Here is a 24,089-nt window from a genome sequence, read left to right as displayed (position 1 = left end):
GCAATGAGAAGACAGCATGGGGAGGAAGAGAACCCTGGAGGAGGGATAAGATGCTAGAACCTTTGCTTGGACTACTCCCACCCAAAGAATTAAGACTACACAAGGAGGGTCTGAATCTGACACCTCTGTGCCTATGGCAAGAAGAGTCTGGTAGAGGACCCTGGCTGGGTGGCTCTCCAGACCTCAATCCTTGGCCTTATCTCTGATTTTTCAAACAACCCTGATGGTGCCTTCACTCCACCTACCTTTGGAACCCAAGAATTCCTGTTTTTGCCATTTTCCCTGAATCTGCTGTTAAATTAGGAAACCAACCAAGTCTTCCTTGCCTGATTTCTGCTTCAGGAAGGGGCTCTTGGCCTCCCCTGGCAAGCCTTATTCCCAATTAAACTTTCAAATCCCTTTATGTAGATCTCAGAGGGGGGGTAACTTTTTGTTAAAATAAAAGTGCCTTCCAGTTGTAAAGCTACCCAAAACCCCAGTGTGCTAATAGAAGCCAGCTCCTACGTCAAAGGCCCCCAAATCAGATCTTGCCTTTCAGACAGAAAATGGTACAGATGTCATAAGAGTATGCTATTTGAGGAAAGGGGGGTCCCAACGTAATCCGCTCTTTGCATAGTACCTTACTCATGGGAGTCATGGCATCAGAGTCCTAGTTCATGTTACACAGCAGCCCTGCCTTGCAACAGAGACCCCAAGACCCACAGGATGAGTTGCACTGCCCCTGGGACATTTTCTAGGTTACTGTAGAAGTGTAGACACCCAGGGGAAGTCAGTAATGAGGACAATGTGGTTTAGCACTGAATTAAATCTGCCCTTAGCTCCATCAGTCTGGTCTTTTCTTGTGAAAAGATTCTGGGTATTATAAAGCCCGCCTTACCTAGATGGTATTAGGGACACCGGGGACAGTGTTACCTGCCCCTCAGCATGTAAGCCTGCACTCACTGCTGCCTTTGTGACAAGCCAGCCTTGGTCCTTATCATTGGAAATAGCTATAGACTTCAGAAAAAAACAAAACAACTATTTTTGAATATTTAGTTTTGTCACAAGACATCAATCATACTACTCTCATTTACTAGCAGTTAAAAATCATAGTACTAAAAACCTATTTGTTACCATTTTTAATTTCTGTATGGTTGTGGTTTTTAAGACATATGGTGTTAGGAGAAAAATTTTCTTGGTCAGATCAAGATCATCATCAGTTCTGGGTTGGGGATATAGCTCAGTTGGTAGAGTGCTTGTCTTGCATGCACAAGGCCCTGGGTTCAATCCCCAGCACTACACACAAAAAACAACAACAAAAAAAATCAATTCTCCTTTGTCCTATTCCTTTCTCCTAAGTCTACTGTATATTACCTGAGTTGAAATGTTGTGTATCCAAGTCCATGCGCATATTTGAAGACATTTTCGGTTCTAACCCTTGGTGGCTCCTCTGATTTATGCACAGGTGGTTCCTAGTGTGTCTCCATTTCTTCATGGATGGGACCATCACAGCAGCTAATCAGACTTCCTGCCAGTGTCCTGGATCCCAGGGCCCATTGTTAAATGATATTTAAAGATTGGAATTTGTATAAAATAGCTTTCAAGTTTTATAATGCATCATTTTACATCTTTCGTAATTAAAAGCAGCACAATAAGGTTGAAAAAAAAAAGAAAGCCTAGTTATTATGACTTCAATAAAAGGTCTTTTGGATATTATCACATTTTATTTGGAAAGAAACTGAAGGGTAAAAGTTTCTAAATCTAACTTGCAGTTCAAATCTTCCAATTCCTCCTCCTTTTCTGGAGGCAGGGTGAGGCTTAATGACTTCCTTTCACTCTTTTCTGCTCTCTTATTATGGACTTCCCATCTCCTCCTGGCTGATGATTTATTTGAGTTTCTTAGGATGGAGGAGGAATAATCCAGGGGGTGGGAAACAACCTTCAAGAGCTGCAGCTTGATTAGACAGCACACGGACAGGTACCTGGGTGAAGAGCTGCAAGTGCTGGGTCCACAGGCCCCCCCTGCAGCCCCAGACACAAATGTTTGCCAAATTAAGCTCAGAAATACGTCAGGATTTTTTAAGGGAGTTGGGAGTAGAGGAAAAGCATCTCTGATTTGTGAGATCACATGAGGAGAAGATGGTTGCCTGGGCCGCTGCTCTGTCAGGTCACTGGCTCTGGAATAGAGCTAAGTACAGAAAAGGTCAGAGCCCAGCCAGAGGTTGCCCTGCCCCTCACCTCCCTGTAACTGTGCTTTGGCAGCCTGCACCTTCTGATGGACTCAGCGCCAGTATCTGCAGCTGCTCAGTCTGCCAGAGGAGCTGTGTGAAGACAGGCATTTCAGGAGGAGTCAGGAGTAGTAGGGATGAGAGCCTGGGCCTGGCTCCAGCACAGGAGAGAGTCTGAGCCTCACCAGGTTGTAGAGATGGCTGCATGGCAGCCTGGCAAAACTCAACTGCCCTGCACCCTACACACACCACAAGTGCAGCATAAATGGAAACAGACCACCCTCTTGTGATTGAGACATGACCTGGTTTCTCTACCTTTGATTTAAATTGCTTCTATGTTCTTTGCAATGCATTTTCCATTTTCAGAACAACTAACCATGGACATGCATGGGGCTATCACAGTCAGGCACACTGTTTCAGTCATCTTTCTAAGTTCATGTATTTTTAAGTCAGAAGGGTTAAACGTGGTCTCAGTCTAAACTGTAAACTAGAGTAATGCTAATAGAAGCCACCTCTGGATTGCAAATTCACCAACAGAGGAATCAACCAATTGATCACAGGGTATGGATAAACAGGAATGGGCAGGGGATCATTACACCATTTTATTTACTCCATTATGATCCCTAAACTTGTAGTGATGTGTGAATGCTGGGTAGCTATTAGGGATCACAATTCAAAGTTAGTGTTTGAGAGTCCAAGTCTATCTGACCCCAAATTTAATGTACTGTACTACAGTCTATGGGTGTTATTTATGGTCCTTGTATTTATTTTTCACTGATATTCTTAAGAGTGGAGATGTATTTTTTTCTTTCCACTGATAACATCTATCTTGTGGCACTTAGTGGTTCTTTAAAAATTCTTTCTGAATAAATGACCAAAGGCACACACTGGGAGTTCCCCCATCCCACTTCTGGCTTTTGTGCACGTTGAGCCTTCAGACAGTGAGCAGGTGAGACGTATCTTCTTCCCTGCTCTCAAAAGCCCCTTATCATGAAGGAAAAAGTACATCCTCACCCAACTCCATGTTCACTTTCTTTTAGTTGTCAAAGATAGCTTTCTTATTTTTCATACTAAGCTCATTTTAAAATCTTATTCTAATTTAGTAGCAATAATAAAATATATAAAACTGTGTGAACAGAGTATACCTGAACATGGTCTGTTCCATCATAAGTGGGTTCTGAGACACGTAGCATTTCATTGCTCTGGGAGATCCACTGGCTTCCTTCTCGTTCAGCGTCTCTCACCCATGGGGTGGTCTCTAGCAACCATTCCACTCACCAGGGAATGGTTTCATTAACTGTTAACTTGGTTTTGACAAGCATACATATGAATACTGCTTGCCACTTTCTTTATTTTCAGTGAAATAGAGAGCTTTTCCACTGCACTGAGCCTTTTGAAATTTGAAATTCATTCTTCTTGTAACAAATTAGGTTGAGTCACTGACAAGCCTTGAGTACCTTCTTAAGAAAATAATTGAACTGTCGATTTTGCAATTAGACTTCAGGTGTAACCACTTTGTTTTACTTTTGTTATAATTTTAAAAAGACAAATTATTGTAAATATTAAATCTTCAGTGTGGTTTAATTCTAGAAAAGAAATATTTCCATTGTTTTATAATAATTTGTAGCTGAGAATATTTTTTTAAATTTATGTTCATCAGTCTAGAAAATTAATTTTTTGAATATTTTTCCACCTAGTTTCTTGAATTTTAAATATCTTCATCATATATATATATATATACACATATATATCTTAGATACAAAAAATTATATAGATATATAGATAGTATATCTATATATCTATGATATAGACATTGATATATAGACATAGACAGTTTTCTAATTACCACCTCAAAATCACATTCGTGCATTCATCTTTATTAATCAGAAGACTGAAAGGAAATCTTTTTCAGTGCATTTGCATTTACTTCATTTGCTACTACATTTATTACAATTAATAAAAGTAGTGCAACCAGCTTTTATTGATCATCCTTTTGATTCCAGGCTGCTGAGTACTCAGGAAACCAGAATCCTTAGATACACCAGACAACACTCCTTCCAATATGATGTTCCAGTGTTGGAGACAAACATGTCAACTGTGGCTCATGGAGCAGCAGTGCTTCTAAGGAGAATGAGCCAGGAGAGTGGAGGCTTTCTGAGGGTAGGCAATGCCCTTGCAGCTTAGCAAGATCTGGGGGGCACAGGGGGACAGCACTGAAGCCACCAAGCATTCTATGCACAGGGGCTGGTACAGACAGACTACTGAAGCAGTCGTTAGAAATGCACTCAGGTTAGAAGTTCAGCTGACAGGTGTATGCTGGGGACAGGTGGGTCTGGTTGTGTTCATCTGTATTCTGAGTACAGGAGGCAGAGCGCTCCAGGTGGGCAGGCTATCTGGCATTTCTGTAGTTGTGCCAGGACATCCCTGTGACTTGAGTCTGGCCCTTGGAGAAGCAGCATGAGCAGACATAGTGACTTTCCATCACCAGAATGCTAAGAGGCTTAGGAGATGAGGTCATGGCTAATAGGGAGGACAAAGAGGACATGGGGACCAGGGCTCAGAAGGAATCAGCAGGAGGCAGAGGAAAGGCAGGTGGAGAGCACAGAGAAGGTGGGGAGAGGTTTCAGCTACTACACAGACCAGTCTGAGAAGGTGGGAAGTCAGCAGGAGGTGGGTTAGGATGCAATGGCTGACCCTGAACAAGGACACCTGGGGCCCAGGACAGCTGGGAGAACTGGAGCAGCAGGCACCATCTCTCTTCTCCACGTGGCACCTGCATATCAGACCTGGTCCATCTGTGACTTCTGAGTCTGCTCAGTCCTCCTTCCATGTAAATGCCTTCTTTCACTCTCAAGCAAACAGATTAAATTTGCCATGAGAAAAGTTCCTCATCTAGAACCAAACCCTCTGCCTTTCAGGCCATTAGGCCATCACTATGTCACCACATGTGAGGCCCTAAAGCAAGTGTTCATGCTTTGCACCCACTTAATGGAAGCCCCACCTGGGAGGAACCTGGAAGAGGCAGAGCTGGGCTGATGCAGGGCTCCCAGCAGCCCCGCCTCCCTGGGACCTGAGGCAAGTGGATCTGCATCCAAGTGGCAGCAATAGAGGCTCAGTGGCAAAGTGGCTCTCTGGGTTTGGATGCCAGATGGAGCAACATGATTTCAATTTATTTGGAAATAAACAAGCAGCCAACCTTGATTCTAGATATGACATAGTCATATTTGTGTTTCAAGAAGCTGGAGAAAATGAAGTGCCCAGATGTTTACGAGGCAGAGTCCATTGGGAGAGGCTTGAGGCAGGGGATTATTAGAAGCGAATTTCCTTAAGGGGTCCCCAGGGCTGTGCCAGGAAGGGGCAGAAGAGGTGCAGCAGCAGAGTCGTGTTGGGGACTCTGGAAGAGAAAGACAGAGGTCATGGGTGCCTACTTCCCCAGCATTCGTAGCCAGAAGCATGTCTCATATTTGAAATAGGGAACCCAGAAAAGAAGACATGGAGGAGAGGAGAGTGGAATTAGGTGAAGCTTTAAAGGACCAGCAGTTTGAGAGGCCTGGCAGGCACAGGGAAGAGAAGGTCTCCAGACTCAGATAAACCCAGGTTTGGGGAGATGTGTGCAGGGGAACTCTGTGTGATCCAACTGGGGGAGGAAAGCAATTGAGAGAACTAAAAAAAAAAAGGAAAGTCCCAACAAATGCAGGCATCCAAGGCAAGCAGGAAAGGAACGTTTAGAAACCAAGCTGCCAGTGAGGATGGAGGCCCATCGAGAGGATAACTTCCAACCCAGTGAAGCAGCTCTGCCTGGGAGAGGCCCTGGCTGGGAACAGACCCTCCCAGTACCAAGGCCCAGAACCTGCAGGGCTGAGGCCAGACAACAAGTGAAGCCAGAGGTGAATGCTGTTGGGTCATGTGATCAGAAAGCTTCCTGCCAATCAAGGTGGGGCTTAAGCAAAGGGCCTTATGTGGCAGGACCCAGATAACTCAGGTACGAGGACCTGGGACTGTGAGGGATCGAGAAGGGCATTGTAGGTGCTAAGAGAGGCACCTGGGTAAGAAGACAGAAGGTAGATTTGTGTTGCACTAAAAAGGTGAAAGAAAACCACAGGAGCCTGCAAGCAAGTTCTGAGGTGCACAACTTGATTTTCTATGTAGATGCCCCTCCCTGTACTCTGGGGTCACTCCTGCTGCCACACCTGGGGATGTGGGCACTTCTCACTGAGCTGGGACCAACCACAGAAGCCAGGGAGGGAGAAGACCCTTGTCAGGACACTGCATGGGCCCTGCAGGGTGACTGGAGAGACCTTCCAGCTGTCCTGACCCGGGCCTGGGGAAGCCATTTATCAGTCAGGGAAGGCATATAAAGGGGAGACTCAAGCATGCTCACACAGCTCTCACCCCAGTCTTGGAGCTCTGCTGGGGGATAATTTGTTTTATATATTTTACAGATGTATTTGGTAACATAGGAAGTTCCCAATGTTTATTGGGAATATAATCATATGTCCAAGTCAGGTCAGACTTCAACGACTTCTCCCCAAATTCAATGTTGACTGGGCTTTGAAAACCAGTGAAATTTTTATGTTAATTGTGCTGCCCTCTAAACTGGAAGGGAGTTTCCCTTCCCTGAGTCACTCCAACATGTGTCTGTGTTAGCTCCTGCCCAGGCCCTGCTGAATGACAGTTGCCGCACATGACCCCATCCGCAGGTGTTTCCAGGACAAAGCATCCCAGTCTCTATGTTAAAAAGGGTTTCCTTGCTGTTGAATTTAACATCAGACCAAAGATAGTGACTATGTCTTTTACCACTCAAAGAGAGCAGGGAAAATCCAATCTCCTTCTCAATGTAGTCAAAGCCAGTGCAGCATTTTTCTGGGGGAAGAAGAACGAAGGGAGGCCCACCATGTTGGGCTGTCAGACACAAGAGCTCGTGCTCAGTGCAGGTGGAAAGCAACATTGGTCATCAGGCATTCTCAAAAAGGCTAAGAGAGAGGAGAGCCACAGGAGATCTTTCCTGGCAGATATTACCTTCTTCCATCTCATTCTAAATACAGAGCTCAAAGTACACCTAGTATTTTGAGGGGTGGAAAGACCATCTTGCCATGATCATGCAAAAGAAATATAGTTATGCAATAAAGTTGAGCCAATTGTTTGCCTTTTCAAGAAAAAGAAAAGACTGGCCTTGGTTGCATTTGGTGTCCATTGCTGGACCAACCTAGGGATGAAAAGTTCTGGAGACCTGAGGAGAGCTGGCCCTTCCAATTTTTTTGTTTGTTTGTTTTGTTTTGTTTTTGCAGTCCCAAAGTCTAACTCTGCAGAGGTTGAATGTACTCCTGGACATGTGGATAATCATATTGCTCATAACTCAACTCTTCACACCTTAAATTGAGCCATGATTGACTTTGGAGAAAATGTCCTCTCATATAAAATAGCCTTTTGTCTTCGCATCTAGGAAACAGAACTGTGCACTGAGCACTGTGAGTAGGGGTCAGGAGCAAGCAGTCAAGGCCCTGTGCTCCCTGGTTCTGGCTGGGGTGGACAGCAGTGGTCAGAGAAGATCCAGAAGTACAGCTCTCAGACAGCTGAGTGTGCTGCCACCATGGGGCAGGATGGCACCCAAGGGTGATGAGGCACAGTGACCCTTAGGGATCCTTGGTGACCAGAGGGGCCCAGGCTGTGCTCTGTGCAGAAGACCCAGCATCAGGCTGCAGATACTGCTTTCCTCTCTGATGTGAAGTGACCGGATGATAGCAGGGTACATATCCATGAGATGCCCATGCACACTCAGGAGGCATTAGCAAAACGGTAAACCCATTGCTGGGGACCATCCTCTCTGCGCTCTGCCTAATTGCTGGAAAACTGAGGTTCAGTGGCTCTTCTTTCTGGGGCTCCATTTCTCCAAGTAGAAAATGAGTGACTGCATCTGCTGATGGCTGAGCGTTCCTCAGACACCACTCTGCTCTGTCTGAATGACATGTCATTACAGCATCAGGCAACACAGTGCAGTGGTGAGTCTCAGACATGCTTTTTAAAGGGAAATTTTGTTTCTTAATTGTTTGCCTAAAGAGTCTGTTGTACTTCCAAAAAATAAAAATACAGAAAACCGCAATAAGTGTTAAAGCAAAATACCTTTTATTTATGTAGTGAGTCTGAAAAAATTTTACTGTGCAATAGTCCCAGCCAGTCCTTTTTTACAAAAGCATTCTCATTACCTCAATTTTATTGACAAGAAATGAAAAAAGGAGAAAATTGTAGATGCATAAGAAAAATCCACTTTTAATAATGCCAAGTCGTGTTCCTATATGATATCTAAGAATTTATAATCAGATTGTATAATCAGAGTGCCAGATATGATTTTTATAGGCCCAAATATTGCTAATTCCTATTTCAAACACTATGAATATTTTTGGTAATGATTTCCACCACCTTGAAGGACTTTTAAGCCATTAGCTTATGTAGCATTCAAGTACCTGCCAAGCATTTTATTAGTCTCTCCAAGCACACAAAGTAGACCTCAAGATTCCTGTTGAAAAAGCTCCAGGTTCTGAATGATAGAAAATGATCTTAAGTTGCTTTAAGAGAACTCTCAAGGTAAAGCTGTAGGAAGACTGACCAAGCCTTGGAGAAAGAAAACAAGAAAAAAAGGAAGAAACAAAGTGTCCCCCAGATTCAAGGGGAGGGGGAATTTTAAAGTAAGTGAATACTCAGTGCATCCTGGAGCTAGGTAGTGACCAGTGACCATTTGTCCTATAAGACCACAAAGGCTGGAGGGAATAAGTGAGCTGAGCAGAGCCACAAAACTGGTGAGTAAAGGACCTGGCTTCAGCCTTCCAGGTCTTGCTCCAATGCCTCCAGCCACATTCTGTCTGGGACCTGACCTGTCTTCCCTGGGACCATGTCTACAGAGGCTGCTGCAGCAAAGGCCTCAGCATTTGTAGAGCGCACTGTGAGGATTGCAATTCTGCCTTCTCTCTTTCTGCAGACACTTGGCAGTGGATGTTTCTGGCTGTTTCCATTATTCTGGACTAGATACTCTGAAATTAAGCCCTCCTCAATGGCAATATATTGAGTATTGCTGACTGATTAAACTAAGAGAACTTGGCACATGGCAGCAGGCACTGAGAGATCAATTCTGTGACCTCTTCAGCTGCGTGGGCAAAGGGAGTCCTAAACTGACTGAATGCATTTTCTCAGAATCACTGAATGCATTTTCTCAGAATCACTGGGCCGAAGTGGACCTGGGGCGAGCAGTTTGCACCCCTCAGAACCCACACCAAGCCCAGAGCAGGTGAATTCAGGCTCTCCGTATGCAGTTTCTGGCTGATTGTCTGTGGCTCGCTGACAAACCATCTTGACTCAGCGCTACAGATGCTCCTGTGGAATAGAGAAGCAACTCTTCGGTTCCTCCATGAACCTTTTGAGATGATACAAACCAAGCCTTCATAGGCAGCAGGCCCAGGATTGAGACAGGACCTGGGAGAGCCTGACCGGACCCATCCTTCGCGTCAGACAACCAGCAAAGGGAACAAATGGCCGCCCTTTGCAATGGACACCACAATGGCAGAAAGCTGACATCACCAGAATTCAGCAGAGGGGATAGCTTCATTGAAACTGGCATCTGCAGGTGTGTGACCCCCGGGCCCGTCCTCTCCACACGGCAGGGAAATCTCAAGGGCCACCCCCAAACCAGCTCTCCCATGAGCATGATTGTCAGACCAAGGGAGTCAGGAGTGGAGCATGACCCCTGGCTACCGCTCCCATTAGCGCTGAAAACCGAGGTCTCTTGTGCCAGCTCCTGGGGGCGTGGCTACCAGAAGGCAGGCAGAATAAGCTGACGGTTCCCAGCCCCGTGCTCCACAACCTTGAAGTCTGGGAGAATGGCAAGCAATTTGGATCCCATAAATAACTGCTTAAATTTCTTTCCACACTCTTAATCCCTTGCCTTCTGACCCTTCCATCTAGCTCTCAACTTCTAAACCTGAATCAATCCTACCATCCATTTTCTCCTACACCTAACTTCACTCTGATTCATTCTCTTGTTGTAAATTTCTTTCCCCTCATTCTGCCACACCAACTGAAACCCTTGTTCCAGGATTCAACAAACCCTCACGTTCTCAGTCTTTTCACTAACCCTCCACTTCCTGCCTAACTGAAACCTGGCGACCTCAAGAGGATGCCACTGGAATTATGCGCCTGCTGGCAGGAGGTTAATTCTCCACCTCCATCTCCCACAGGTCCAGAGGCAGCACCAGCACTTTGTAGCACCCTGTCACTTGCAGGTTGTCACCCTTCTACTTTCAAATGTAAGACTCTCTATCTGAAGGTACAACATGTCTGGTTATGTCATGCTCTTCTCCTAGTTGATGCTACAGTTGAAATATCTGTTTTGCAATCTCTCTCTCTTCACCTGAACACCTGCAATCATACTAGTTACCCTAACACTAGACAAATAATCTAACACCCTAGGCTCAGCATTCTTTGCCCTACCCAAGCCTTCATGCCATTTCAGCAACACCCACCCCCTTGACCTTGCCCACTCTACACTGCTTTACTGAAGGAATCTCAGGCTTTAATAACCCACTCTTGAATCCCTCCCTCTCCTCCAGCTTAACCCAGCACCACAGCATTACTGCTTAAATACACACCTTCTTTGACATCACTGAGGCCTTTATCTTCCAAACATTCTATACTTTCCAGATTTATCTTCCTGACCTGGTTTCCTCCCTTATGCAATTCGGATCCCATAATTGATTCCTTAAATTTCTTTCAACACTCTTAATCCCTTGCCTATTGACCCTTCCATATAGCTATCAACTTCTAAACCTGAATCAATCCTACCATCCTCTTTCTCCTACACCTAACCTATGAGCATTGCTGGAGGAAACTGTATAAATGTGCATGCTACTGTTACTAAAATTCATATTTTAAAATTTCAGTGGGGCCTTTTGGACTTGCCTTTGTTCTGCTTCCTATTCCATCACTTGCAGAAGCTTTTCTGATATTTTATCATACCTTGGTCTACCTTTCTTGATTGCTGAGAAAGCTAAGGAGGTCTGTCAAATGAGAATTCCTCTCAATTTCAGCCTAAAGCCAACCTGCCACATTGTTTAAGTCACTCTTCTGGTTTTGGCTCCCTAAATAAAGAATGCACATAAGTCTAGACTCCTTGAAATAACCACTTTCTCTCACTATCTTTCTGTGGCAACATAAAATACCAGTATCCTCACTGTGCCCTCAACAAACCATGTTACTCAGGCTGCTGGGTATGCTGTTCCTTCTGCCACTCTATTTCCTCCTCCAGTTAGACTTGAAAAACAAACAAACAAAAAGAAACTTTGCTAAAGAAATCTCTTCCATGTCTCCTAACTCCCCTCAATGAAAAAAGGAAAAAAAGCACTTAAATACTTCTTACTTTCCTCCTCTTCCTCCTCCTCCTCCTCCTCCTCCTCCTTCCTCCTCCTCCTCCTCCTCCTCCTCCTCCTCCTTCTACTCCTCCTCCTCCTTCTTCCTATTTGTATTACTGCAATTTTTACATGGCATGGTAATTATCCATAAAGGTAAACAAGTCAAAATAACACCTGGCATTTTGCCAGGGGAATGTTAGAGTTTGTAAACAAGTCTGGATGGGGCCTGGCAAAATGCCAGAGGAAGTGGTTTGAGAAGTAACAAAAGCGAGCCTTTAAGTGTGGAGATTCCTTATTGGTTGACTGCTATATCTAGTTTATGTTAATTAAGATAAGCTGTGTGGAATGTATAAATACCTCTGTTGTCCTACAATAAAGGGCTCCTACTCCTGCTGTATGGATCTACAAGAGTTGTTCCTCACTGCCCCCCCCTTACTTTGCTGCAGCCAGACTGCGGCAGTAATTTGAAGAACAAATTTGGTGTGAAGGGACTGGTAGGAACAAGAATTATAACAACTGAGTGAGAAATCAAAGTAGGATGGTGAGGAAGTTTCTTAATTCATTAAACAAATAACCAACATATTAACAACATATTAGTATGTACACCAAGGGTTGGAGAGAAACAAGTGGGAAGGCTGTAGGTTGGGACAGGTGTGGCAATCAAACTGATGAGACATTAAATTATATCTAGATCTTGAAAAAAGGTTGGAATGTGAATCAAGTAAAAGAAGCTTGAAGGAGAGGTAGGGAAATGATAGGTTGGTTACCAAGGAAACAAACACATACATATTTGGCTCATATAAGCTGACTGGTCCTGGCTAAAAAAGAAAGGTTTAGGAACAGTGGTCTTAGGAGACAAAACTGAAAGCTCAATCACAGACTCTTGGAATTAGAACAGACCTTAAGAATCACCTAAGTGACCCATCTTCCTAATGAAGAATGTTCTCTCTCTCTCTCTCTCTCTCTCTCTATTTTAAGACAGGGTCTTGCTCAGTTGCTCAGAGTCTGAGTTGCTGCGGCTGGCCTCAAACTTGCAATCCTCCTGCCTCCGCCAAGGTGCTGGGATTACAGGCATGGTGCCTAAGTAAGAATGACATCCCTGACAAATGGACAAGGCCATTCAATTGGTAGTAGCACTGAGGTAGCCTATTCATTATTGTACTCTTCTAAATGTTGAAAATTATTTGTTCTAATATTAACTGTATAGAAACATGCCTTCTTTAATGTCTTCCTACCAGTCCTGGTTCTGACTTGTGATGTACCCAGCATAACTCTATGACCTTTTTATGGGCCAGTTTTTCAAATATCTTAGTTATGTGCAGCCTTGAACAAATCATTTTCTGAGGATCAGCTTTCTCATCTCTAAAAAAGAGGTGTACAGAAGCTAATTGTCTCCTGATATCTGCTGTCCCCTCCATTTATTATAATAGATTATTTTTCTAGGTATATGGAACCCAGCAAGGATGACATTTTTATCCTTCCGGATAATTGAATGTGATATTCTGCGTGTGTTCTGGTCACTGGACTCTGAGCAGAAGAGACCTCCTCATCCCCTTTCCTCATTCCCAAAGGTTGGGGCTAGAATTTGGATGGAGAGTGAGCCAACTTAATCCCTGTGGATGAGCACAATACCCTGACAACAAGATAAAAAGAGACCAGGCCCCTGACAACTTGACAAGGCAGAACTACCATGCCAGTTTGGACTTTATAGGAGAGAAATAAACTTCCATTTTGTTTAAGCTACTTGCTTTTAAAAAAATAAATGTGTTATGACACAAGAACATATTGTCCAAATTTGTTGGTCTCCTCTAATCTCCGGTCACCTGAAAGTTTGCTTCAGGACCGAAGCTAGCTTCTAATACTCAAACTATTTTTTTAAATATTTATTTTTTAGTTGTAGATGGACACAGTATCTTTATTTAATTTTATGTGGTGCTGAGGATCGAATCCAGGACCTCACATGTGCTAGGCGAGAGCTCTATCACTGAGCCACAACCCCAGCCCTTAATACTCAAACTATAAGGAAAAAAAGAATTATTGTACCATTGCACCATGGCATGGCACATGTAACATAGGGAATGTAACACTTAGAGTCATAGTGGGGCAAAAGAGCACAGGGTCTCCCTCACCACTCCACTCAGAGAGCACACGCCCCCAGTCAGCATGAAATGGGAGACACTAATTTTAATTTCTTCAGTTACATTGACCTTAGTTTCCTGGTAATTATGAAAACATGCACATCTTGCTATACAGGTATAATTCTAGAATTCAAAGATATGTATTGTTGTGCAACATGATCCTTAAAAACATAATCCAACAACTTCATTGTAAATTTATGTATAATACTAACAGAGATATGCATATGCTATATGCATTTATTGTTTTAGTTTTATGGTTGTTTCTCATTATTTTCAAGGGTAACTTTGACAATTCATGATTCCTGTGTGTTGTGTATCTGGGGGAGGTGTACTGGGGATAAAACCCAGGACTTCATGCTTACAAGACAAGCATTCTACTACTGAGTTATAACCCAACAATTCATGGTATTTTTTCTTGACTCTATAACCTTTGACAATTACAACTCAATTATAAGGAAATACAGGAAGTAAACAACTAAAAAATGCTTCAGATATCATATCCTGAAAACATCAGGTATAAAAATGGTTTTAGAGGTCACCTAAATCAAAAAGAATCTGTATCCGTCATTATAGGGTCCATTATGCTTCTGTTAATATGCAACCCCCAAATTCTGATGGTTCAAAAAACATCCAAGGGTTTGTTTCTGTTTATCTAATGTCTAGTGGAGGTCACCTGAGGTTCTGCACCATACCATATTCATTTGGTGACCAGGTTGGCCACACATGGACAGCTGTTTGTGGAAAAGAAAAAGAGACACAACAAATTGCATCATTTCTCTTAAACCTTCTGCCCAGAAATGGCAGATATCACTTTTGCTCACATCTCATTGGTCAGAGAAAGTTACATGATCACTTCTGAGTTCCACAGGTATTTAATCTACTGCAGAGAGAAGGGAACAGAATACTTAGCAAACTTGTAAAGATTCTAGGATGAGGCGGTAGCCCAGTGATACAGCACTTGCCTCAAATTTGTGAGGCACTGGGTTCGATCCTTGGCACCACATAAAAATAAATACATAAAAAGATATTGTGTTTATTTACAACTAAAAAAGTGTTAAAAAAAAAAAACTTCCAAAGATACCCTCTTCAACATTTCCCCAAACAGTCATTCAGACAGTGCTTAGGAGTCCACCATCCTCTCAAAGAAACCCATTCGATGTTGAGTCAGTACAAAGCATTGGGAAGTGCACCTTTACGTTGATTACAAACCTACTCCCCTGGAGCTCCCTCCTATTGGTCCTCATTTTGTGATTTTGTGACAGTAAGTCAGATTTACTTCTTTTCTTTTTCTTTTTTTAACTTTATTTTATTTTATTTATTTATACGTGGTGCTTAGGATCGAACCCAGGGCCTTCCATGTGCGAGGTGAGAGCTCTACTGCTGAGCCATAACCTCAGCCCCAGATCTACTTATTTTCTGTTAGGCAGTTCCTCAACTATCTAGCACTTCAATTATTTCTCTTGTAATAGAATGCATGGTCTTTTCTGAAAATTTTTCTTTTCTAAACCCCTATTCTGATAATAAATTTCCTTACCATTAAAAAAATTTAAAATGTGTTATGACATATCTCCGAATTCAAGAAGAGTAGCAATGATTTTTTACTTCTGTTAAAGGGGTTTTGTCAGAATTGAGTAAAATTAGGAATGTAAAATATACATGCATATATATGCATATATAGTATATATATGCTAGACTATATTGCATATTTTATTTTATATACTAAAAAGCATATATATGTGTGTGTGTGTGTGTGTGTGTGTGTGTTGTGTGTGTGTGTGTGTGTGTGTGTGTATTCAATTCTCAGCATTTGAAAACCTTCATCTCTCCCCGACTCTCTTTTAATGAGGAACTGAATTCAGGTGTATGTTACCAATTAGGTACCTTTTAAAAAGGCTGGAGCCCTTTTTAAAGTTTTGAGTCCTCTCCAAGTTGCCCAAACTTGTTTTGAATTTGAGATTCTCCTGCCTTATGTGCATGGCTTACGATATAATGGTGAGTATTAACTTAGTGGCATAAAATGGTATTAGCAAAAGTTTTACAAGGCATGGATACCTAGTAGACTGAATTTTGCAAACTTAGAACTAGAAAGCCACAGCTTAAAAAAATAGAGTATATGCATGAGTATTATGTTTCTTATCCTTTATATACAACTATCTTGAGGCAAATGTAAATGTTCCAGGTCTACTAACCCATTTAGTGGTATCACATATTGGAACCAATTTCCTATAACTAACATTCAGGAAAAGTCATACCACATAAACTTTTGTATTTGTTTTCTAAAACATAAACCTGAGAAAGCATACAACCCAAAACATAAGCAGCATTAAAGTCTGGTGATTAAAAATGGACCCTGGAGCCTGCCTGCCTCCCGGCTCTGCACTTACTAGCTGACTAACTTTCAACCTTTCTTTGTGTTTCTATTTCTTCAGGTATAAAATCAGAGTAATAATAACAACAATGGTAATTATAGCAATAGTAATGAGGAAATAATAGTACTTCCTCATAGGATTATTTTGAGGAGTAACATAAAGAATTAAAAATATATTAGGAGCCGCTGGAGCTTAGTGCAGCCTGCGGGGGGACTGGGCGCACTCAGGGCGCTGGTGCCAACTACGACCCTTGGCTGGCTGGTGCCCAATCCCGAGGCATGCTGCCGGGAACTGCTGGGGCGCGAGCTTCTTCTCTTCACTACTTCAGCCTCATTAGGACTCTGAGCTCATGATTGCCTAGCAGCCTGGGGTTCTCTCTAAAAGGAAGCTGTTAGGGCTGGGGATGTGGCTCAGCGGTAGCGCGCTCGCCTGGCATGCGTGCGGCCCGGGTTCGGTCCCGAGCACCACATACCAACGAAGATGTTGCGTCCACCCAGAACTAAAAAATAAATATTAAAAAAAATTCTCTCACTCTCTTTTTTTTTTAAAAAAAAGAAAGATGTTAATTCTTCATTTAATGGCAAATTTGTTTTCTGTTGTAAGTTTGTGTGCATGTTGGGATGAAGCTATGTCTAGGGACAGTCAGTTGGAACCCAGGTCTGCACATTCGATTGTGCACTAGTAGATTAGACTTAGTTTTCAATTTCTCTGCCTCAAACCAACATGAGGAATTTAAGAAAATGCTAAAGTTGGTTTAACACTAGTCATATATTAAACACAACTTGTATAGAATTAAAAGTATCAGCAAATTTCAAATGCAATTTTTTTTAAAGAGAGAGAGGAGAGAATTTTTAATATTTATTTTTCAGTTCTCGGCGGACACAACATCTTTGGTGGTATGTGGTGCTGAGGATCGAACCCGGGCCGCACGCATGCCAGGCGAGCGCGCTACCACTTGAGCCACATCCCCAGCCCTCAAACGCAATTTGATAGTAATTTCTATCATCATCATCTAGTAGCTTAAAACTCCGTATTTACCAGAAACTGTACAAGAATTGCTAACTCATGCCTCCTTTGAACTCATGTTGTAAATTTCTAGCTCATTTATAACAAAATGACTCTCAACTTTTAAAGAATAGAAATAAATAATCTGTTGATTTTAGGAGCCAAATAAAAGTTAAAAAAAAAAAAGCTAAATAAAAGTAACACATTTAAGGGCTGGGGCTGGGACTGGGGCTCACCTGTAGAGTGTTTACCTTGCACATGTGAGGCACTGAGGCACTGGGTTCAATCCTCAGGACCACATTTAAAAAAAATTTATAAAGGTATTGTGTCCATGTATAACTAAATATATATACTTAAATATATATTTAATAATATATAAATTTAATAAATATAAATTTAAATATATTAAATAATATATTAATTAATTAATTCTCCCACTTGATATATCTTTTAAGGATTTTGATGTTCGACCTGTTTTTTTGCGACTTAATTTTTGAAGAAATTGTGTTGTTTGTCCAATAGAATGGCCCACAGTCCAAGTTTTGTTGGATGTATCATGTGGCATAATTTAATATTTTTCTCTGTCCTAAAGCTTACAAACCAGTAGTTGGATCTAGAACCTATTGGTACTATTAACCATTTGGGGCTGATAATTCCTTGCTGAGGATGGGGGCTTCCTGTGCATGTAGGCTGTTTAGTAGCATCCTTGGCCTCTACCCACTAGATGACAGTAGAGCCCCCTTAGCTATCACAATCCTCCATTCCCACCATCCCCCCCCAAAAAAAACACAAACTAAAACCCTAAAGTCTCAAGATCTTGTCAAATGTTTTCATAGCACACCTATGTTCTGCTGTGAAAAGTAGGTTACTTGTACTACACAATTAACAATATGGTTGATGTCACCACTGCAGATTAAAAAAGATCATTAGGTCTGGAACCACAGATACTTCGAAGAGAACACCTGAACACGATTTTAGAAATACTTAATTTAAGCCTGCTCAGAATGGCTGACTCAAAAGCAACATATAGAGAATGTGAATTTCCGTTTGAGAAGGAAAAATATTAGAGACAATAATAAAATAAAATAGTAAGAACGCAAGTAATTTCTTTTCCATGATGGAAAATTCTTTTCCATTATTGGAAACTTCTTTTTCCAGAAGTGTTTTTCTAAGACTTGTTGAACAACTTAAGATGTTGGACTTACACAATAGAAATAATGATGTTTTTTTTTTTTTTTTTGCAGAGGCACTTTATACTTTTATTATAAACAAAGCATTTTGGCCTTGCAGAAAAGTATTATTTTAGTAATGCAGTTTTCATGCTCAAAATTGATTTGTGTGCTATAAAATTACTTTAAACACAAAACAAGTCAGGGGAGATTAATAAAATAATGCTTTTAAATTAAAAGAGAGCTGGAAGCTGTGCTGCACACCTGTAATCCCAAACAAGTGGGGAGGAGCCTAAGTTCAAGGCCAGCCTCAGCAACTCAGTGAGGCCCTGACCAACTTAGTGAGATCCTGTCTCATTATAGAAAACCAAAAGGTCTGAGGATGGCTCAGTGGTACACCATCTCTGGGTCCAAATTCCTAGTACCGAAAAAATTTAAAAAAATAATAATTTAAAAGTGAACTACCATTTTTGTTTGTCTTTGCAAGTGACATCATTATCTGGATAAGGATGACAGATAATATATTTAAAGGATTTAGGAGGAGGATTCAGATTGAGAGACAACCCCACTTATAATTTAACCAGTGAATATTAATTCTTCAAAAACCTTCTCTGTATCAGATTTGACATGTAATACTTGGCTGTTTGAGGATGCTTTAAAGGCACCCCTGTTGTGGAGAGTGTTGACAATAACCTGGAGCAGATAGGGTGGCAAACTTTGCTTCCTTGAACCCTTGAGAGTTGCCCTCTACTGGTGATTGACTTTCAGAATCCTTATCCCTTCTGTTGGTATCCTTCAGTTTTGAGTCATCGGTGGTTTCATGAGGTGTGCATGGTGCATCATTCCTCTAGTGGTTTTTGAAGGAATGTTTGTTTGGGGTGTCTTCAGTACTATTAGTGCTATTGATTTGGGAACAGGTATGTTTAAGCCTTATGGGTAAAGTTTTAAAAATCAAATCTGAAAAACAATTGTGGCTCCAGATTCTATTTATCATTTCCAGGTGATTTAAGGACGAATTGGCCTCATTTCCACAAGAACTTTTTGCATATGAGAAGTGTTTCTCCTTCTTTTTCTATCAGTGAATGGTGTCTTTCTTTGTCACCTGTTGTCTATCTTCCTTATCTCTATCTCCATTTTATTTTCTCTTTCCCTGACTGCACTTTTCCCTGTATCTTCTCCTGTCTCATTTGGTCTACTTTATTCTCTTCTCTTCCTTTTGTAATTTCCTCTCCTTTCCATACCTCTGTCTCTATTTGCTTTTCTCTCCCAAATACCATTGCTCCCCATTCCACCCACCATTTCTCTTCATCAGGAACATGTTTATGATATTGTTAATGACATAGCCAGTTCTGTTTTAATCGGGAACACCATCATCTTTATTAAAGGGAATGGTGGATAAATGCATAAGTAATTAATGCATTTTAAAATAGACTTCAGAGGGTGTTTGGGGTTAAAGAACTTCTCCACATTTCCTTCCAAAAACCTTATTTATTATTTAACAGTGGCTGCTCCACTCCAGTCTCTGATAATTCCTTACTTCTTATTAGTTTGCTTCAATTCAGGCATCATGTGTTTCCATATAGAGAGTGTTTGGTGCCTTTATTTTCCAGTACTTAAAAGGATGTTTGGTTTGGAGGTTTCCTGAGTTTTTGTGGATCAACCTTGGTATTATTGTGTTTGAAGTGTGAAGGGATAAGTTGTGAGTCTGAAAAATTCAGCACGGAACTCACATAGTAACCAAAGAGCCTCATTTCTATCTTTTCTAAGTAGTACCCAAGGGACCAAATTTGTTTTATTTCCTCAACACTGTTTTTCCGGTAATGTTTCTATTATTTAAGAAGTGTCCTGTTCTCTGTCAGTGAGTGGTTTTTCCTGTCTCCCCACCCCAACTTATTGGTTTATCATGCTGGCCTCCTTTTTCTAAGTGGGGAGTCTCTTCCTCCTTTTGTTTCTTTTTGCCTTCACCTGTTACTGCCTTCCATCATTTCATCTCTCTCTCTCTATGTACACCTCCACTTTCTCTCCACTTCTCACACTCTCCTGGGTCTTTTCAGTTTCTCCCTATAAGGTCATTTTTCTGGGCCCTGGCTTGTTGATCCCAGACACACTACCTGTGTTTCTGGGTTTTTTTTTTTTTTTTTTTTTTTTGTTGTTATGTTTTTGTTGTTGTTGTTGTTGTTTCTGACAGTTCCTGTCCTGAGATAAATGACATTGCTTTTTCCAGTGAGTAGGGCAGGCCAGGAGCTCTTGGGGGGGGGGGAATAGTTAATATAACCATTCCATAGTCATTTTCTCTCATTCTGAGATGAATTTTGAGATTGCAGATGGAGAGAGTAAGATAGATCTGCGAGGAAAATGCTGTCCTCTACTGTGGGCAGAGTAGTGGGCTGATTTCAATTTAAATTTGTGTTTGTTTGTTTTTACCAAAATCTACATTTAATAAGTGAACAGACCACCAGCCCCTACCCTGCTTTACCTGCACAGCCACTGCTGGCCCAGCTGCCACCTCACAGCAGGCCATCACCAGCCAGTAGTACCCTTGCCATCCTCACAGCCGCCTGTGGAAGTCCCCATCTCCATGCCTGTAAAGGGATGCCACAGAGACCGACTGCTGCTTTCAGTGCCTTTAGTGGACTGGAAATCTCAGTAAACTTCTCTGAGCAGCAAGGAACAAGGACTTGTTCAGACATCTCAGAACTGGATGTAGAGGTTGGCAGTAGACACAATCGATAAATAGACAACTTCTCAAACAAAAAGGCTCCACACGAGCTCCCCTCAGGGAGACATTCACACACCTGACTGCAGAGCACACCTGCCGCTGGCCAACGGGAGGGCGGCAGGCAGCCTTTGGAGGGTCAAGCAAAGGAGACAGGAGCTGGAGACCTCGCTGCACGATGTCCCGATTTGAGGGCTGCGGGGATCAGCAGGGACCACAGCAGCTGCCATTAAAAACAGGGCACAAACGCACCCCCTGGTGCTCTTGGCATGCCCTGTGCATGCAAGGAGGTGAGAGAGGCTTGTGTTATGGTCTAAATACCTCTGAAAAAAGGTCAGTGTCTCTGCAAGCTTCGTACCCCAGGAGGCGAAACACTAACTACGGATCCCGATGGCATCCTCAGACCCCGGGCTGTACTGGGGTCACTTAAGTGTCTGCTTTTTCTTTGCCACTTGGGCTGCCACAGTGGTTATAAATGCAAGGGTGTCCAGGCTGACAGACATAGTCTTGGCTGGATCAGCCTGAACTGTTTCGGCCCGAGCTCTATTTGTACAGCTTGTAGCCTGTGATCCACAACCGCCCTCATCTGCCGCTGGCCCTGATTCCACCCCGACGAGCGCTGGCCAGTGGCTGGTCTCTGGGGGACTTGGCAGTGCATGGTGGGGAGGGGCTTATGTGGCCAGGGTGGTCTTGGAGGTGGCTTGATAGGGCATCCCAGGGCCATGCATGGGGATGGAGGCAGCGAGCTCTGGCCCTCTCTCGCCATGCATTAGGCGGGAGTCTGAGTCCTGGACGCTGGAGGAAGCACGGGGATGAGTGTGGGATGGAGGTGGTCGCTCTGGCACTGCATTGGGCTGGGGACTGCAGCGATGGCTGCTGACCAGTTGCCATCCAGGGTCAGGACGGCCATAGGGTGACGTGGGAGTCCCGGAGGGGAGGCGGCTGCGGGCGGGGCGGGGTCTCCCGCGAGGATGGAACCTTGAGATGGGCGCCCACGAGCGGTAGACGTCACCAGCGGGCACTATGGGAACCGGAACACTGGTCCTTGGTGATCAGTGAGCAGTTGGAGCAGGACGACGACGCTGCGGCAGCTGCGGACCAGAGCCATACTCGTGATACTCAGGATACCCACGGGTTAACCTGACTCTTCCTTCTGGGTTTTCGGGTCTTCACAATCCTCTTTCCCACTGTGATCGTTTTGTAAGTGTCATGACATTTCCTGAAATTTCATTCTGTTGAGTACCTAGGTAGAGAAACTGACAAGTGCTGTTCCCCTTTTACTTTTTCTTTACCCACTTCTCCTCATCTAGGCCTTGGGTGATGACTACTTTGGGGAGGGGAGGGGGGCCTAAAGGGGCAGGGACACCCTCCTCGCCTTTCTTTCTGAGGGCTCCCACTGTTGCATCTCTATCCTGCCTCTTCTCTGTCCTTCCCTTATTACTGTCCCTTCTGTTTCCATTCACCATTTTTCACCCAAGACCTTAGCACACAGAGTTAGGGTGTAAATTGGAATTGATAAGCTGGGAGATCCCAGCTGCTACAAGGAGAGTATGTCCCTGTGAGTATGTAGCCAGGATGCCCCAAGACCCTGTGGGTGACAAAAATCTGGTGTTCCAAAGGACGCCCCCCTTCTGTGGACACCAAGTGGACCAGGACTGTCCTTTTCTTTGAGTCAGACAGGTGCTGGTTTATTTCACTTTTTCACTGCTGTCCCTACCTTACAGACCAAGGAGAGGGTTCCACACTGAGTCATTTGGATCTTTGACATCCACTGAGTTCTTTGGATCTTTTGGGGGAAGGGAGGAGTGTTAGGTGTTTGGTGAATATTCCAAGACCATTTCTAAACAGCAGGCAGCTTTTTGTACTATATCAGTTTTGTTCTTTTCCTGTTTGGTTCACTTCACCTCCTTATTGAGTTTGGGTGTAGGGGTCTCCCTCTTCATGAAAAAGAATTCAAAATTAGATGTGAAGATGAGTGTTCAGGATGAGTAAATAAATCACAGCACATTATACATGTATACATGTGTGTCTTTGAAATTCAATCCTCCCCATCCCAGTGTGTTCTTTAAGCAGTTTCCAGAAATGCCTACTTAGAAATGCTACCTTATTGTAAGAACTGTGCAAGGGAGGAACAGTGACACTTAAGCCTCACTAGGTTGACAATACCTATAGCTCTGGTCTCATGATTTTGATAAAACCTTTCAGACTGAATTGGAAGAAAGCCCAATGTGCCCAGGTAGAAAAGTTTCACCCACCCCCCAAGTTGGCAGGATATTCAAGTTTGGCTGAGTTGAAAAATCACTGTTCAGTGAATGTAGAGTAACACCAGCCCACTCCACCCTCCCGAAAATAGAACAACCTCAATTATCATCGCCTTCACCTCCCACCTGTAAAAGCCCTTGACCTAGGAATGTGGGCATTTACAACTGCTCTTGGTCCCAGGGGGTTAGTACTACCAGTGAACAAAGATGATTCTTAGAAGGGATTCTGGAAGGATTTTGATTCCTTTCTATCATAATTGATTCAGCATTCACTCTGAAAATTTAGCAGGATCTCACTTTATGCTAGACAGAGTCCCTGTAGAACATTTCCATTTAATGAGTGGCAGAATACAATAACCAAAAACTAGAGACCAAGGAATGATTATTTTCAATGGAGGGAATGAAGTGATATTTTTGTGTGAGCTTCAAAGTAAAGGGTAACTTTCATAAGCACAGAAGTGGGGAGGCTCTCTGCACAGAATTTCTGGTTATCTCTAATGTCTACCAGGATCTCACTGCTTTGACAGTGCAGCCATGTGCTCAGAGCCACTGAGGAATCTAAAAGAGAGCTCTGTAGGTGGCCAGAATGTGCAGGTGTCTCAAATCAAGTCAGAACCACTTGATTTGAGACAAGAAGTCACAGACAATAGCTCTGCTTTGAAGCTTTGAAGAGTAGTTGGTTTGCTGTTTCTTTTTAATTTCCCATTCACTTTCATCATGGTGATGAGTACACACATAAAGATAATTCATGTGTGTAAAGAAACCAGGGGATTGATAAAGATTGGGAGCAGATTTTGGTCTTTTCTGTGGAAAGTGGTATGTGTTTTAT

This window comes from Ictidomys tridecemlineatus, chromosome 11 (assembly GCF_052094955.1).
Source record: "Ictidomys tridecemlineatus isolate mIctTri1 chromosome 11, mIctTri1.hap1, whole genome shotgun sequence".
Taxonomy (NCBI): domain Eukaryota; kingdom Metazoa; phylum Chordata; class Mammalia; order Rodentia; family Sciuridae; genus Ictidomys; species Ictidomys tridecemlineatus.
This window is presented reverse-complemented; position numbering follows the sequence as displayed.